The sequence below is a fragment of the Aquarana catesbeiana genome, linkage group LG08, assembly GCF_042186555.1.
Source record: "Aquarana catesbeiana isolate 2022-GZ linkage group LG08, ASM4218655v1, whole genome shotgun sequence".
NCBI classification, from domain to species: domain Eukaryota; kingdom Metazoa; phylum Chordata; class Amphibia; order Anura; family Ranidae; genus Aquarana; species Aquarana catesbeiana.
In genome coordinates, this window is record NC_133331.1 from 85,915,230 (window position 1) to 85,931,387 (window position 16,158).

At 42.7% G+C, this 16,158-nt stretch overlaps 1 protein-coding gene across 4 annotated transcripts in view; it reads right to left on the reverse strand.

Moving 5' to 3' along the window:
• The window catches only part of ADGRA1 (adhesion G protein-coupled receptor A1), a 1,332,527-nt gene that overhangs the window by 836,019 nt on the left and 480,350 nt on the right, over nucleotides 1-16,158 (reverse strand). The window lies entirely within an intron of this gene.

A 16,158-nucleotide genomic window follows, 5' to 3' on the forward strand; every position in this document is an offset into this window, starting at 1 on the left:
AATTTCTATGCAAAACAATTGTACCACTTTGAAACGCAAAAAACTGACATAATCATACCACCAGGGTGGTTAATTAAGAATTGCATGGTTGTGCGACGTTGTACCCAAACAAAATTGATGTCCTTTTTTTCCCACAAGTAAACAAAAAAAAGCGACAATTTTGAACAAAAACTTTTTTTTACTTTCTGCTACAAAACATACAAAATAAAAATATGTAAAAAATCGAATTTCTTCATCAGTTTAGGCCAATATGTATTCTGCTATATATTTTTGGTTAAAAAAATCCCAATTATCGTATATTGATTTGTTTGTGCAAAAGTTATCATGTCTACAAACTATGGGATATTTTTATGGCATTTCTATTTTTAATTTTTTTTTTTTTTTTACTAGTAATGGCGGTGATCAGCGTTTTTTAGCAGATCTGTGACATTGTGGCGGACAAATCGGACACTAGGTGACACTTTTTGGGGACCAGTAACACCAATACAGTGATCAGTGCAAAAAAATACACTGTCACCGTATAAATGACACTGGCAGGGAAGGGGTTAAGTGTACTACTAGGGAATGCCTTCTAACTGTATGGGGGATGGACTGACTAGAGGAAAAGAGAGATTGGTGTTCCTGATTTGCGAATCTGATTAGGAATCACAGATCTCTCTCTTCCTCTGTGACAGAATGATGGTTGGCCTTGTATACATAGGCAGACCGCAGTTCTGTCATTCAAACTATCGCGGCCGCTGAAACCCGCTGATTGGCTCCTGCTGTATCCAATCACAGCAGGGGCGGGTCGCTGGTATTACGCGCGCACCTCAGAAGTCGCGAACAAACCACAGGTATGTTGTTTCGCAAAACCGGGTCTCCCTGCTGCAGTATATGTGCAGTGGGCAGTCCAAAACTGGTTAAAGGGTAACTCCAATTTTGTGGAAAAAAATAAAATAGCAAAATATTTTTTTTTAATAAATATAAAACTGCTATACAAGCCATATTCTAATTTATTGTTTTTAAAAAATACCTTTCCTTTTCAATCTGCTGCTGTTGTAATTTTCTGTGAAAATCAAAGCAATTTGATGACCTGAAGGTATTTTGTCCATAGCTGGTGTACAGAACATTCCAAGAAATGTAATTTTCTGCTTGTGTGATTGGCTCACTAATTTTCCTAAAAGTCTGCACTAAGATTCAAGCCAGATTTTAGGCTTCTTCTGCAATAGGAATTATATTTTTGGTGAAATAATCCCTAAGGGTTTATTACTTCTAAAGGGATGCAGACACTAAAACTTTCCCCATTAGAATACTGAAAGTGCACCAACTGACTATATTGAATACAGACACCCCCATTCAGGAATCAGTATTCCAAGGACATAGTGGAACAACAGAAACAGGTAGAAACAGGCTGCAAAGTGTATAAAAATCCTTGTAATGTACACTGATCAACAAAAAACAGGTGTCCCTTGCGCTACTATGAATAACTATAGAAGGTGCCTGAGTGCAACACTAAATAGTGATAATCAAAAAATTGCTGCAAAACCTGATGGTGTTCACAATAACACGCAGCAATAAATTAAAAAAAAAAGTGATCTCACGCAAAATTAGAAAATCACAAAAAAAAATAGAATAAAATCCCCCGATGGATGAATAATATAACAAAAATAAGTGCAATGGTAATAAAGTGCAAGTGCTAACACATGGCAAAACATATAAAAAATGCCAGTGAATAAAGTGACAGTGTAAACCATAAATAATACATAAATTCATAAAGTGGAGTAACATGAAAAAGTGATAAAAAATGAAAAACAAGATGAAAGTGCACTACACAGCCCAAACATTGAAATAAATAATAAGTAATAAAAAGTCTAGGAAAGGTGTGTATATATAACTTCCAAGTGGGAGTGATGGATTTGTAGGAAATTCAAAATCAATAACTTGGTATAGATGTTATATAAGGTGAATGGTATCAATCACATAAAGTTCCATATGATCTCTCTCAGTCTGTGATCTCCCAGAAATCTCACCTTAATGGTGTATGGTATATCGCATTGATAAAAAACGAGTATCATCCACGTTCTTCTATCTGGATCCTATTGTGTGCATAAATCCTTTTAGGTAGAGCCTTTGATGTTTCTCCCCTTCAAAACTTCCACAGATATATCCTGGATCAAGGAATGGAGAAATGAGCCTGCAGCATCCTTTATAGCCAGCTCCAGTTTTGGAGTAGTTTTCCCCTTCAATGTGTGCACCTTTCCCGCACCTCTCCTGCGCGTTATTTTTCATTTTTAATCACTTTTTCATGTTACTCCACTTTGATGGAGACACGTTTATGAATTTATGTATTATTTATGGTTTACGCTGTCACTTTATTCACTGGTATTTTTTATGTTTTACCACGTGTTAGCACTTGCACTTTATTACCATTGCACTTATTTTTGTGATATTATTCATCCATCAGTGGATTTTATTCCATTGTTTTTTTGTGATTTTTTAATGTACACTGATCACCCAGAGGGGATTGTTTTTTTTGCAATAAAAGTGGAGTTACTCTTCAATTTTGTCTGATTTTGGAGACTGTAATAGCTACTGCTAATTAAATATCATATACACTATATTCTAAGCTCCATCATAATTTTTTCCTGTACCTGACTAAAGAATTTGTTACTGAATTCATTGTTAATTAACTATATATTAATTTATAACATAAAGTACAGTTTAAAAATTGATAATTTCATTAGGTATTAGATTTTCCTTTGCTAGACAATCATACTAGGACATTTTAATTTTTATCTACATTCTTTTTCCTAATACACAGCAAATGCTAATACATTCCTTGCATTAGGTCAAAAATATTTAGGCACCAGCATCCCCCCTCATGCCCCCCCCCCTTATACTTACCTGAGCCCTCATTTGATGCAGCGCTGTGCACATCTGCAGCTCTTCTCTCCCCTCACTTCTGGGCATCGCCGGCTTTGCTGGGGCACCAGGAGCCATTGGATCACAGTACTATCATTTAAAGCCAGTGACAAGGGAGAGTGGGGGGGGGGCACGCTGTCTGTGTCAATGGACACATCAGCAGGGCTCAGGAGTAAGCACACATAAGTGACCTCATGGGAAGCCGCTTCCCATGGGGGCACTGGAGAGAGAGGAGTGGGCAGGAGTGCCGGCAGAGGACCACAGAAGAGGAGGTTTGCGGCCGCTCTGTGCAATTCCATTGCACAGAGCAGGTAAGTATAGATATGTTTGTTATGGGGTTTTTTTTTCAATTTACCTTTACAATTGCTATAATATGCCCCCATCTCAAGTCTTATACTTATCAATCCTGGTCCTATGAGATCTTTGCTGTGGGGCCTGCTGGGAGCTGACACATCCTTTTCTCTGAAAGTCACCTGGCCAGACTTTGTTCTTCCCCACAGGTTCAGAAGAATCTCAATCCATATCTATAGAAAACCTCTATTATTCCCAACAGTGGATGGCCTTTTGACTAAACCTAGGCTTTAAAGCAAACCTGCTTTGCCCATTCTACTGATGAAGTTCAATGAGATGCTGACACGCGTTTAGAGGGGAGGAGCCGCATCTGTGAAGCATTGTGAGTGTAGCTTTGCGGTGAATGAGTGATGATTTGAGACATGCTGTTTTAAAGTTTTTATCTTGTAACTGGATTTGTTTTGGGGGCTTTTAATAAACATGCAAAGAGTACACTATGGTTCTTGTGTTTGTTGTTTCATGTCTATAACCTATGGAAGTAATAGCGTCATTGAGCACTTATGAGAAAGTGAAGGAAGTTTTGTCTGACGGCAAAACAAATACAAATGCTGATTACCCACACAGAGGAGCAGTCTGGAGACTGTAGCATTACTATTGGAGAGTGAAAGTTGATCCATTGTGGTGGACACGAGGAGTGATTTGTCTATGCTTTTACATTCATCTTTGAAGTGTGCAGGCACTTTAGCTGGTAGAGGTGTGCACTAGATATTGGTCCTTTTGAGGATGAACACACACACAGCGGTGATTGTTTTGGAAGCATTGACACAAATTAACTGTTTTTTTCTCATTTTTTTACATTTTCATTTTTCAATTTAAAATATTTTTTTGATCATGAAATGTTTATTATACATTTTGTATGCACATTATTTAATGAGACACAGCACTGCACTATTTAGAAAACAACATTTAAAGCAAACCTGCTTTGTCCATGCAGGGTAAAGCAATAGGTTAACTTTAAAGCCCCCCTTCCCAGCCAATTTATACTGTACTCAGCTTACCTTTCTTTTCCTGCTTCTCCACTAAGCTGCCAGGAACAAAGAAAATATTCAGTACTTCTGGGTACAGAGGAGCATGGGACTTGCCCCATGTGACAATGCTAGTGGTTGGATGGCGTCAGCCCTGGGTAAATTCCAAATCGAGTGACCCAGAGCTTACACAGCGCTTTGCTAGTTTGTTACTGGTAGCAGAAAAGAGCAGCAGTGGAACAAAGTTAGGGTAAGTATGTGAGAACTTTGTTCCACTGCTGCTCTATTCTGCTACCAGGAACAAACTAGCAAAGCACTGTGTAAGCTCTGGGTCACTCAATTTGGAATTTACCCAGGGCTGACGCCATCCAACCACCAGCATTGTCACATAATTGTGCCTACAGGTAAGCCTATAATAAGGCTTACCGGTAGGGAATTTAAATATCTCCTAAACTTGCACCATTTCTGAGACATTTACTATATACGCTGTCGCCGACATCAGCGGCGCCTGTGTACTGAAGGAGCGGCCCGCTCGTGCCGTTTCTTCAGGGCCTGTGCCATGACCCGTAGCTCCCCTGCGCATGCACGGGAGTGACGTCATTGCGCCTCTGGCCAATCACAGCGCCGGAGCTAGCGAACCCGGAAGCAACTCCGGGAAAGATGTCGGCCCTGTCAGCGGCGCCAATTCAGGGCATCGTTCTAAGGTATTTCATAATGAGCTAGTATACGATGCATACTAACTCATTATGCCTTTGTCTTGCAGGTTTGTTTTTTTTTTTTTTTTGGAGGTTTACAACCTCTCTAAGAAGTAACAGGTGTAGACACAAAAAGTACCATACAACATTTTACAGCAGACTTTCTTAAAAGCAGTACACGCTATTAACTATATAGCGCAATTAGACTTTATAAAGAAATTTCAAAGCTGAACAGCAGGCACATTTTAAGGTGATAAACTGTACGCATTTCGTGTTCTCATGTTGCATAATAATATAATTGAACTTAGCAATATTTGCTTTCTATGACACACTGTGCTTGAAATAAAGATTCAGACTGGTGCGTTATCATTAAATCTTCAATAGCTTTAATTTCCACTTTAATGTTGGGGATTAACTTCAAAAATCTAAACCGAGGAGTCAATTAGAATAAGAATTTCATTCCTCTGTGTAATAAACTTGCCATCATAAAGTACACCTTGATGTGTTTTATTTCTTAAAGTAAGCCCAGAGGCATTTTCTATTGAGTATCATTGAAGATTTGTCACTTCTCACCTTAGCCTTGCCTCTTGAGAGTAGAGTTTTTACTCGATATCATAGTACTGCTTTAAGTCCAGGGTCATTCCTGCCGTAAGGCAATGTGAAAATCCTTCAATATTACATATTAAAATATCTTTAAAGGAAAACTATAATGATTTTTGGTCATATTTATTTTATATGTGCATACATTTATAAACTGACCTTTTGTATTGCATTTTTATTATTAGAATACATTTTAACCCCTTTGTGACCAGAGGACACTGATGCTAAGAAGCACAGGACAAACTCAGAGTTAACAATAACTCTATGACTAATTTGCATGCCTAAATCATTTTTATATATTTTATTGAGGGCATATAATGCTTTTATTTGCTACAACATTATTTATTAAAATACTCTCTTTCCCTCCTCCAGCTCGCTCATTCCTCTTCTCCCCTTCCTGCTCCCCCTTTACCCTCCAATCCATTTGTTGAACTCTTTCTTACTTGCTTTTTTCACCCGCTTTTTTCGTATTCCTCACTATTCTATTTCCTTACATGTCTAGGTTAAAGTAATATTAAACCTACCCTTTTTAAAGCGTATTTCCACTTTTGCGGTCAATATGTTTGTTATATGTTCTGATTCACACAGTATGCCTAAAATATTTTTTTAAAAATATTTCTCATCTTTTAGAAGTTTCACAGAACAAGGTGTCATTTTTTTTTAACAATGTTAGCATAAGTCTGTCCCCAGTCTGTCCTCATTAACATACAATGCAAGAGGCCCAGCTCCAAAACCTCTAGGCCTTTGTTAGTACAGACAAATCTAGTTACAATTGATTATGAAGAATTGCCTGCAAAATTCAGACAGTGTTAATTTTGGCAAGCACAGCTGCCTGTCCCACTTACAAACAAAGAGGAGTATATAGCATTTTTCCTTTCATGAGAGTCCAGAATAAACCATCTATAAAAAGGTAAGCTGAAATGTTTTATTTATTTTTTAAGTTATTCCTTGTCAATGGGGACATGTAACAAATATAATGTAGGTGTAATCCCAATTTGGCAGCAAAAGTGGAAATACACCTTAACCACTTCAGCCCTGGAAGAATTTACCCCCTTCCTGACCAGAGCACTTTTTGCGATTCGGCACTGCGTCACTTTAACTGACAATTGCGTGGTCGTGCGACGTGGATCCCAAATAAAATTGATGTCCTTTTTTTCCCCACAAATAGAGCTTTCTTTTGGTGGTATTTAAAAAAAACATTTTTTCCCTCAGTTTTGGCTGATACGTATTCTTCTACATATTTTTGGCAAAAAAAAAATCACAATAAGCGTTTATTGATTGGTTTGCGCAAAAGTTATAGTGTCTACAAAATAGGGGATAGTTTTATGGCATTTTTATTTTAATAATTTTTTTTTTTTACTAGTAATGGCAGCGATCATCAATTTCCATAGTGACTGCGACATTATTGTGGACACATAGGACAATTTTGGGACCATTGGCATTAATACAGCGATCAATGCTAAAAAATTGCATTGATTACTGTAAAAATGTCACTGGCAGTGCAGGGGTTAACCACTAGGTGGCGCTGTAGGGGTTAAGTGTGTCCTAGGGAGTGATTCTAACTGTAGAGGGGAGGGGCTGTGTGTGACACGTCACTGATCAGCGCTCCCAATTACAGGGATAGCTGATCAGTGACAGTGTCACTAGGAGATGTAAACAAGCATCTCCCCGTTCTTCCTCACCGTGAGATGATCGTGGGTATCCCCGCGGACATCGGGTCCGTGGCACCCGCAGCTCCCGGTGGGCGCCTGCGAGCCGCCTCTTAACCGGTTCAGTACAGGGCATTTTCACCCCCTTCCTTCCCAGACCAATTTTTAGTTTTCAGCTCTGTCGCACTTTAAACGACAATTGCGCGGTCGTGCGATGCTGTACCCAAACAAAATTGACATCCTTTTTTCCCCACAAATAGAGCTTTCTTTTGGTGGTATTTGATCACCTCTGTGGTTTTTATTTTTTGCGCTATAAACAAAAGCAGAGCGACAATTTTGAAAAAAAACACAATATTTTATACTTTTTGCTATAATAAATATCCCCATTTTTTAACCGCTTAACAACCGGCCCATAGCCAAATGACGGCTACAGGGCGGTTGTTTAACTCTGGGAGGACGTCCAGGGACGTCCTCCCAGAATTCTGCTCTCGCGCGCCCCCTAGGGCGCGCACTCGAGAGCATCCGTGACCACCGGGTCCAGAGGACCCGGCGCATCACAGATCCCGGTAAATGGCCGCTGATCGCGGCCGTTTACCATGTGATCGCTCCGTCAAATGACGGAGCGATCACATGTAAACAGACCGGCGTCATCTGATGACGCCGGTTCCTCTCCTCCCCGCCTGTGTACCGATCGGTACGCTGTGAGCGGGGAGGGGGATGGATGGATGGCTGCAGCGTTGTGGGCTGCATGTGTAGTGCCCACAGCGCTGCACAGAGACATCCATCCATGCTCAGCCATCCCCACTACTATGCATGCCCTGCAATGCCCCACAGTACTCTGGTATGCCCCACAATACCCCTGCAATACTCTGCCATACCCTGCAATACCCCTGCAATACTCTGCCATACCCTGCAATACCCCGCAATACTCCGCAATACTCTGCTATACCCTGCAATACCCCGCCATACTCCGCAATACTCTGCTATACCCTGCAATACCCCGCCATACTCCGCAATACTCTGCCATACCCTGCAATATCCCGCCATACTCCGCAATACTCTGCCATACCCTGCAATATCCCGCCATACTCCGCAATACCCCGCCATACTCCGCAATACTCTGTCATACCCTGCAATATCCCGCCATACTCCGCAATACCCCGCCATACTCCGCAATACTCTGTCATACCCTGGAATACCCCGCAATACTCTGCCATACCCTGGAATACCCCGCAATACTCTGCCATACCCTGGAATACCCCGCAATACTCTGCCATACCCTGGAATACCCCGCAATACTCTGCCATACCCTGGAATACCCCGCAATACTCTGCCATACCCCGCAATACCCCGCAATACTCTGCCATACCCTGCAATACCCTGAAATACCCCGCAATACACTGCCATACCCTGCAATACCCCGCAATATCCCGCAATACTCTGCCATACCCCGCGATACCCAGCCATACTCAGTGATACCCAGCCATACTCTGCAATACTCTGTGATACCCAGCCATACTCTGCAATACTCAGTGATACCCAGCCATACTCTGCAATACTCAGTGATACCCAGCCATACTCTGCAATACTCAGTGATACCCAGCCATACTCTGCAAAACTCAGTGATACCCAGCCATACTCTGCCATACCCAGCCATGCTCTGCAATACCCCGCAAAAATCTGCAATACTCTGCCATAACCTGCAATACTCTGCAATACCCCGCAATACCCAGCCATACTCTGCAATACTCGGTGATACCCAGTCATACTCTGCCATACCCAGTCATACTCGGCGATACCCAGTCATACTCGGCGATACACTGCAATACCCAGCCATGCTCAGCCATACTCGGCCATGCTCAGCCATACCCGGCCATGCTCAGCCATGCTCAGCCATACTCTGCCATACCCAGTCATACTCGGCGATACTCTGCAATACCCAGCCATGCTCAGCCATACTCGGCCATGCTCAGCCATACTCGGCCATGCTCAGCCATACCCAGCCATGCTCAGCCATACCCAGCCATGCTCAGCCATACCCAGCCATGCTCAGCCATACCCAGCCATGCTCAGCCATACTCTGCCTCTGTATGTGGCCAGGCTGTGGAAGTCTCACACATGGGGTATCGCCGTACTCAGGAGGAGTAGGAGAATCTATTTTGGGGTGTCATTTTTGATATGTACATGCTATGTGTTATAAATATTGTATAAATGGACAACTTTGTGTTAAAAAAAAAAAGCGTTTTAACCACTTCTGGCCTTCCGTCATACGACGTCCTTGACTTTGTGCGGGGATATCTGAATGATGGGTGCAGCTACAGGCATCATTCAGATATCATCTTTTTCAGCCGGCGATTCCCTACACCATAAGAACAATCATAGCGGCTGTTACACTGCTTGATCGTTCTTACGGGAGGCGAGAGGGGACGACCCCCCTCCCGCCGCCCTCCGGTGCTTCTACCGACTCACCGCTACGATCGATGCCAGGATCTTTTTTTTTTTTTTTTTTTTTAATTTCAGGCACAGCCTAGAGGTGAGATGTGGGGTCTTATTGACCCCATATCTCACTGTAAAGAGGACCTGTCATGCCATATTCCTATTACAAGGGATGTTTACATTCCTTGTAATAGGAATAAAAGTGATCAAAAAATTTTTTTGGGGGAAAAAAGTGTCAAACTAAAATAAATAAAGTAAAATGAACAATAAAAAAAAAAAAAAAATTTTTTAAAGCGCCCCTGTCTGTGTGCTCGCATGCAGAAGCGAACGCATACGTAAGTCCCGCCCACATATGAAAACGGTGTTCAAACCACACATGTGAGGTATCGCTGCGATCGGTAGAGCGAGAGCAATAATTTTGGCCCTAGACCTCCTCTGTAACTCAAAATTTGTAACCAGTAAAAAATTTTAAAGCGTCGCCTATGGGGATTTTTAAGTGGCGAAGTTTGGCGTCATTCCACAAGCGTGTGCAATTTTGAAAGGTGACATGTTAGGTATCTATTTACTCGGCGTAACTTCATCTTTCATATTATGCAAAAACATTGGGCTAACCTTACTGTTTTGTTTTTTTTTAAAGCAAAAAATTTTTTTTTCCAAAAAAAACGCGTTCGAAAAATTGCTGCGCAAATATCGTGCGAGATAAAAAGTTGCAATGACCGCTATTGTATTCTCTAGGGTCTTTGCTAAAAAAACATATATAATGTTTTGGGGTTCTATGTAATTTTCTAGCAAATAAATGATGATTTTTACATGTAGGAGAGAAATGTCAGAATTGGCCTGGGTGCTCCAGAATGCCTGAAGGTGCTCCCCTGCATGTTGGGCCTCTGTATGTGGCCACGCTGTGTAAAAGTCTCACACATGTGGTATCGCCATACTCAGGAGTAATAGCAGAATGTGTTTTGGGGTGTAATTTGTGGTATGCATATGCTGTGTGTGAGAAATAACCTGCTAATATGACAATTTTGTGAAAAAAAAAAAAAAGAAAAAAAAAAACTCGATTTTGCAAAGAATTGTGGGAAAAAATGACAACTTCAAAAAACTCACCATGCATCTTTCTAAATACCTTGGAATGTCTTCTTTCCAAAAAGGGGTAATTTGGGGGGTATTTGTACTTTTCTGGCATGTTAGGGTCTCAAGAAATGAGATAGGCCGTCAGTACTTCAGGTGTGATCAATTTTCAGATATTGGCACCATAGCTTGTGGACGCTATAACTTTCACAAAGACCAAATAATATACACTAATTTGGGTTATTTTTACCAAAGATATGTAGCGGTATAAATTTTGGCCAAAATATATGAAGAAAAATTACTAATTTTCAAAATTTTATAACAGAAACGAAGAAAAATTAATTTTTTTACAGATTTTTCGGTCTTTTTTCTTTTATAGCGCAAAAAATAAAGAACCCAGCGGTGATTAAATACCACCAAAAGAAAGCTCTATTTGTGTGAAAAAAAGGACAAAAAATTCATATAGATACAGTGTTGCATGACTGAGTAATTGTCATTCAAAATGTGAGAGCACCAAAAGCTGAAAATTGGTCTGGTTATTAAGGGGGTTTAAGTGCCCAGTGGTCAAGTGGTTAAAAAAAAAAACAATTTTTTTCCTCAGTTTAGGCCAATACGTATTCTTCTACATATGTTTGGTTAAAAAAAAAAAATCGCAATAAGCGTTTATTGATTGGTTTGCGCAAAAGTTATAGCGTCTACAAAATACGGGATAGCATTTAGGATAGGATTTATGGCATTTTTAAAAAAGTTTTATTTATTTGTTTTTTTTTTTACTAGTAATGGCGGCAATCTGCGATTTTTTTCGTGACTGCGACATTATGGCGGACACAGGATGTCATATGACGGCCACCCAGGATGGGAGGTCCCATCTGCGGCCGTCATTTGACAATACGCCGGTATTGAAGTGGTTAAAGGGCAATGTACAGGTACGTTAATCCTTTTTTTCCCACAAATAGAGCTTTCTTTTGGTGGTATTTGATCACCTCTGTGCTTTTTATTTTTTGCGCTATAAACAATAAAAGAGGGACAATTTTGAAAAAAACGCATTATTTTTTACCATAATAAATATCCCCCAAAAATATATAAAAAAAACAATTTTTTTCCTCAGATTAGGCCGATACGTATTCTTCTACATATTTTTGGTAAAAAAAAAAATCGCAATAAGAGATTATTGATCGGTTTATGCAAAAGTTATCGCGTTTACAAAATAGGGGATAGTTTTATGGCATTTTTATTAATAATTTTTTTTTTTTAAATGGCGGCGATCAGCGATTTTTATTGTGGCTGCGACATTATGGGGGACACATCGGACATTTTTGACACATTTTTGGGACCATTGTCTAAAAGACTGACTAGATGCTGTACTGTCCAATGTTAAAGCGGAGTTCCACCCAGAAATTGAACTTCCTCTTAAGTGAAGGTGATGACCCCCTGACATGCCACATTTGGCATGTAATTTTTTTTTTTGGGGGGGGGGGGGGGAGCGAATACCCTCTTTTTAGGGGAATCCAGCTCCCACTTCCTCCTGGGGCTCCGCGGAGCCGGAAGAAAGTTCATCTCTCCCCCCTCCCTCCGTGCAAACTTCTGGGACACGTCACAGGTCCCAGAAGATTGCCTGGCCAATCACTTCGTGCAACGCTGCTTGCACATGTGCAGTGTGTGCCCGGCTGTGAAGCCACAGCTGGGCACCCACAGTCACAATCCCGGCACCGAGGAGAGGAGCGGGGCTTCATTCGCCCACATCGCTGGACTGTGGGACAGGTGAGTGTCCGATTATTAAAAGTCAGCAGCTACACTTTTTGTAGCTGCTGACTTTTATATGGGTGGAACTCCACTTTAACTTTTTCCTGTGAAGACTGGAAATCCAGGGAAGAAGCACAGCAAAAGCAGGAGCCAGCAGCATTGAAAGTTGTAAGCTGCAAGTGCTGGGGTTAGAATTTTAACAAACAGTTTACTGGTGAATGTTTATGTTATTGTGTTTAATATGTTAAAGGAGAAGTACAGCCAAAGCTTGTTTGGCTGTACTTCACCTATGGATCATAGGAGTGCAGTTAGTTTTGCACTCCTGTGACCCGTTTTCAGCAGAGAGTAAGCTGAAGTCCACTCTCTGCTGATGTCACAGAGTCAGTCCATGCTCCGCGCCATCACAACCATGCAGTCAGATTTGCCAGATCCCTGGACCAACACTCGGCTCAGCTTCTTAGCAAGCCAGCAGCTCCTGCCCCCTCCATAGCTCAGTGCTCCAGTGAGCAAAGGAAGGGCAGAGCAGAGAGCTGTGACTGACAGTCAGCAGCTCTCTGCTTGGGGATCTGTGAGAACTGAGTGATCAGTGGTATTTGATAGCTCGGTTCTCAGTGTAGAGGCACCGAGGGACAGATGCAGCATTGGATTGATGCTGCATCCACCTAGGTAAGTATGAATAAACCCCCCCCCCCCCCACACAAAAAAACCCATACTTCTCTTTTAAACTAAAGAACACTAGGGGTTTACAAAAATACAACAAGGTCTAAAAATTGTCATAGCATTTTCCTCACTCTTTTTTTTTCAGCAACCCATACATAATCAACACACATGATAAAATTCAGTCACTTTGCTTGGTACATGTGACATATGCTTGCTATGCATCCCACAACATTTCTGAACAGTTTGTTTGTGCAATATGACCTTAAAATATATTTTTAGAATGTTTTAAAACACAGTAAAAACATACTGAAACTTATTGAAACATCCCTGATCTTTTATATTATAAGCTGAAAAATGGTCTAAAAGGCAAAAAATAGACTTTTTTTAAATGTATCTTTAATAATGCAACTGTATCTGACAGTTAAGGTATAAAATAGATGGCACTGCAGATAAACTCTGCAGTTTGAATGTGGCAGTGTTCACCTGCAGCCTGAACTTTTTTTTATCAATGGAGCATCCAGCCTGCACTTGATCACTAAGCTGACATAGGGATCACACTTAGAAACCACTCAACCTTTTCTGAGCATAAGTGGGGACCTAGGTTCTAAGTGAGAGGGAAGATTGAGAGCCAGCAGCTCTGCAAAGTGTTGGCCACTGACCTACAAAAGGGGAGGACATATAACATATCACAATATAAAGCATGCATAGTACATTAACAGGTTGTAGTGAATTACCAAAAATGTTATCCCTTTTACTGCTGCTACCACAAGTATTTTACGCACTAGCTGCCTTTTGTTTACATATCATAGAACTCAGCTTCTGGTCCAATCACTTCTATTAGCTAGAAATGGTATCCCTTAACCCCCTCACTTTAGTTAACCAAGCCTCGTCTTTGCACTCCAGGAGCCCAAGACATCCATGTTGAATGTCAGGATGGAGAGCAGATGGGGAATAGGAATCCATTTCTCAAGCACTTCCGGGTTCAGCCAAGATTCTGGCTAGTACGGTTAGGAAAACAATTGCTTGAGTACTGTTTGTAGGGTTTGCAGAGGAAACATTAGGGATCCAAGAGACCCCTTTTGACTTGTCAATCCATATTTGCTATCAAAAAGGAGGCTTGTAAGTCCCCTTGTGATATCAATAAAGTTAATTGAAAAAAAATAAAAAAAAGTGTTTAAAAAAATGAAAATGTTTTAAAATAAAGAATTAAAATAAAATAAAATAATAATTCACCCCCACATCCCACGTGCATGTGCATTCTAACACAAATGCAAACATACTGGAGTAATAACTCTAAAACCATTATTTATGACTAACTCCTGATTTTTAAAGGGTCAACTATGAAAAATTTGGGGTACTGTAGTTTGTCGCCATTTTGAATTTATGTTAGGTATGTCATGTAAAAATCTGTTATTGTGTTTGAGTACAGTGTTTTACAGAAAATAAAGAATTCATAAACAGTTGCACTAATATAAAGTGTGACCCGGAGGAGAAAATTGGACGGAGGGTCGGCATGACTATGGGAGGAATAGGTCTGAAAGGGTTAAAGTGTTCACTGTGGTAGTTTTGGTTAAGGGGTGGCTTACCTTATTGGTGCAGCAGGTCAGGTGGTCAGGGTGGAGCCGGAAAAAAGGGGCTTGGGTGGTTGCACGGGCTGTTGGGTAATCATTTGGGAAGAATTCTTGGTGAAGAAGTTTTGCCGTTCCCCTGCGGAGAGAAATCAATCGAGATGAGCGATCTGGAGGCCTTATGGGACCAGGTCAGGGCCGCAGCCTCTGCACGGGGTCCGCAGTGGCTCCAACAACAGCTGCTAGGCATGTTAGGGGGCTCGGGGGTTGATCCGTCCTCTCCTGGTTCCCCCCCTTCCTCTAAGCGCGCTAGGAGGGTGCGCCCTCCTGAGCGCTTGAGTCCTTCACATAGCCCCCGGGTCCGGCGGCCGCATGGGAGCTCCGTCAGGAACCCTTCAGTGTCCCCCGCTGTGCCATCTGCTTCTGGCTCCAGTGGAGGGCCTGGGAGGAATCCCCGACATCGGCGGGACCTGCGGGAGGAGGGGACGCTGCGCTCTCCCCCCCCTCCTCCCCCCCCTCTACTGTGGTTCGGGACATGGCGGCCGGCTCTCCTGCTGATGTGCCTAGCAGGAGGCCGGCTCGGCGAGGGACTAGGTCAGATGCAGGGAGGGGCAGGAGCCCTGTCCCTTCTGCAGCTGTGGGGATGGAAGAGCCCGTTAGCCAGGAGGTCCGTTACCTTAGATCCTCAGCGGCATCGTCAGCTGGTTCGGCTTCCTCCCCTGTGGCTGGGAGAAAGGCTCAGCGAGGGAAGTCAACAGATAACAGCAGCAGACGGCAGTCAGCGCCCTCTGCTGCTCCTCAAGCGTCATTACAGCCTGCTTCTCAGAATGAAAGAGTGACAACTGCACGGGGGAGTGGCCAGGCACACTTAAAGGGCAAGCGACCCCCTTCCACAGTTGGGGGTGCACAGGGACCCCGCAGCTTTCCCGAGGAGATGGAAGAAGATGATGGTACGCCGGGGCCAGCAGCATCGAGGGGACGGCCGCCCGCGGCGCATTCAAGGCGTGAGTCGTCGGCAGAATCCGGCGAGGTATCCAGCGATGACGGCGATGGGCAAGCATCAGCCGTGCGCCCTACTGTGCGGAGCCAGCTGGGATCCGGAGTTGCGGCTGCTCGGGAATCGGGACGCCGGCAGCCTGGTGAGTCCAATTTTATTTCTGCTTCTTTTGTTGATCAGGATGTTGGGTCTGTAGCGGGTGAGACGGGGGGGTCTCAGGGCAGGGTCCACTCGGGTCAGGCAGGAAGGGAACATGGTGTGTTGGGTTTGGCAGAATTTTTCGCGGGTTTTCGGGAATTATTGGACGGTTGCGCTCCGCCCGGGCATTCTGGACCCGTGGCGGGGCCGACGGGGGCATGGGTCCCTGCCGTGGCCACGTCGGATGGTTCGGGCCGTGATGCCTCCATCATGTGTAATTCAGTGGTGCCGCCAGCAGTAGACACGGTGCCACAGCGGGTTGGACATATGGACGCGGCGGTGGGTGTAGAGGTTCCATTATCTTCGGCGGTGGTCGAGGCGGCTTCA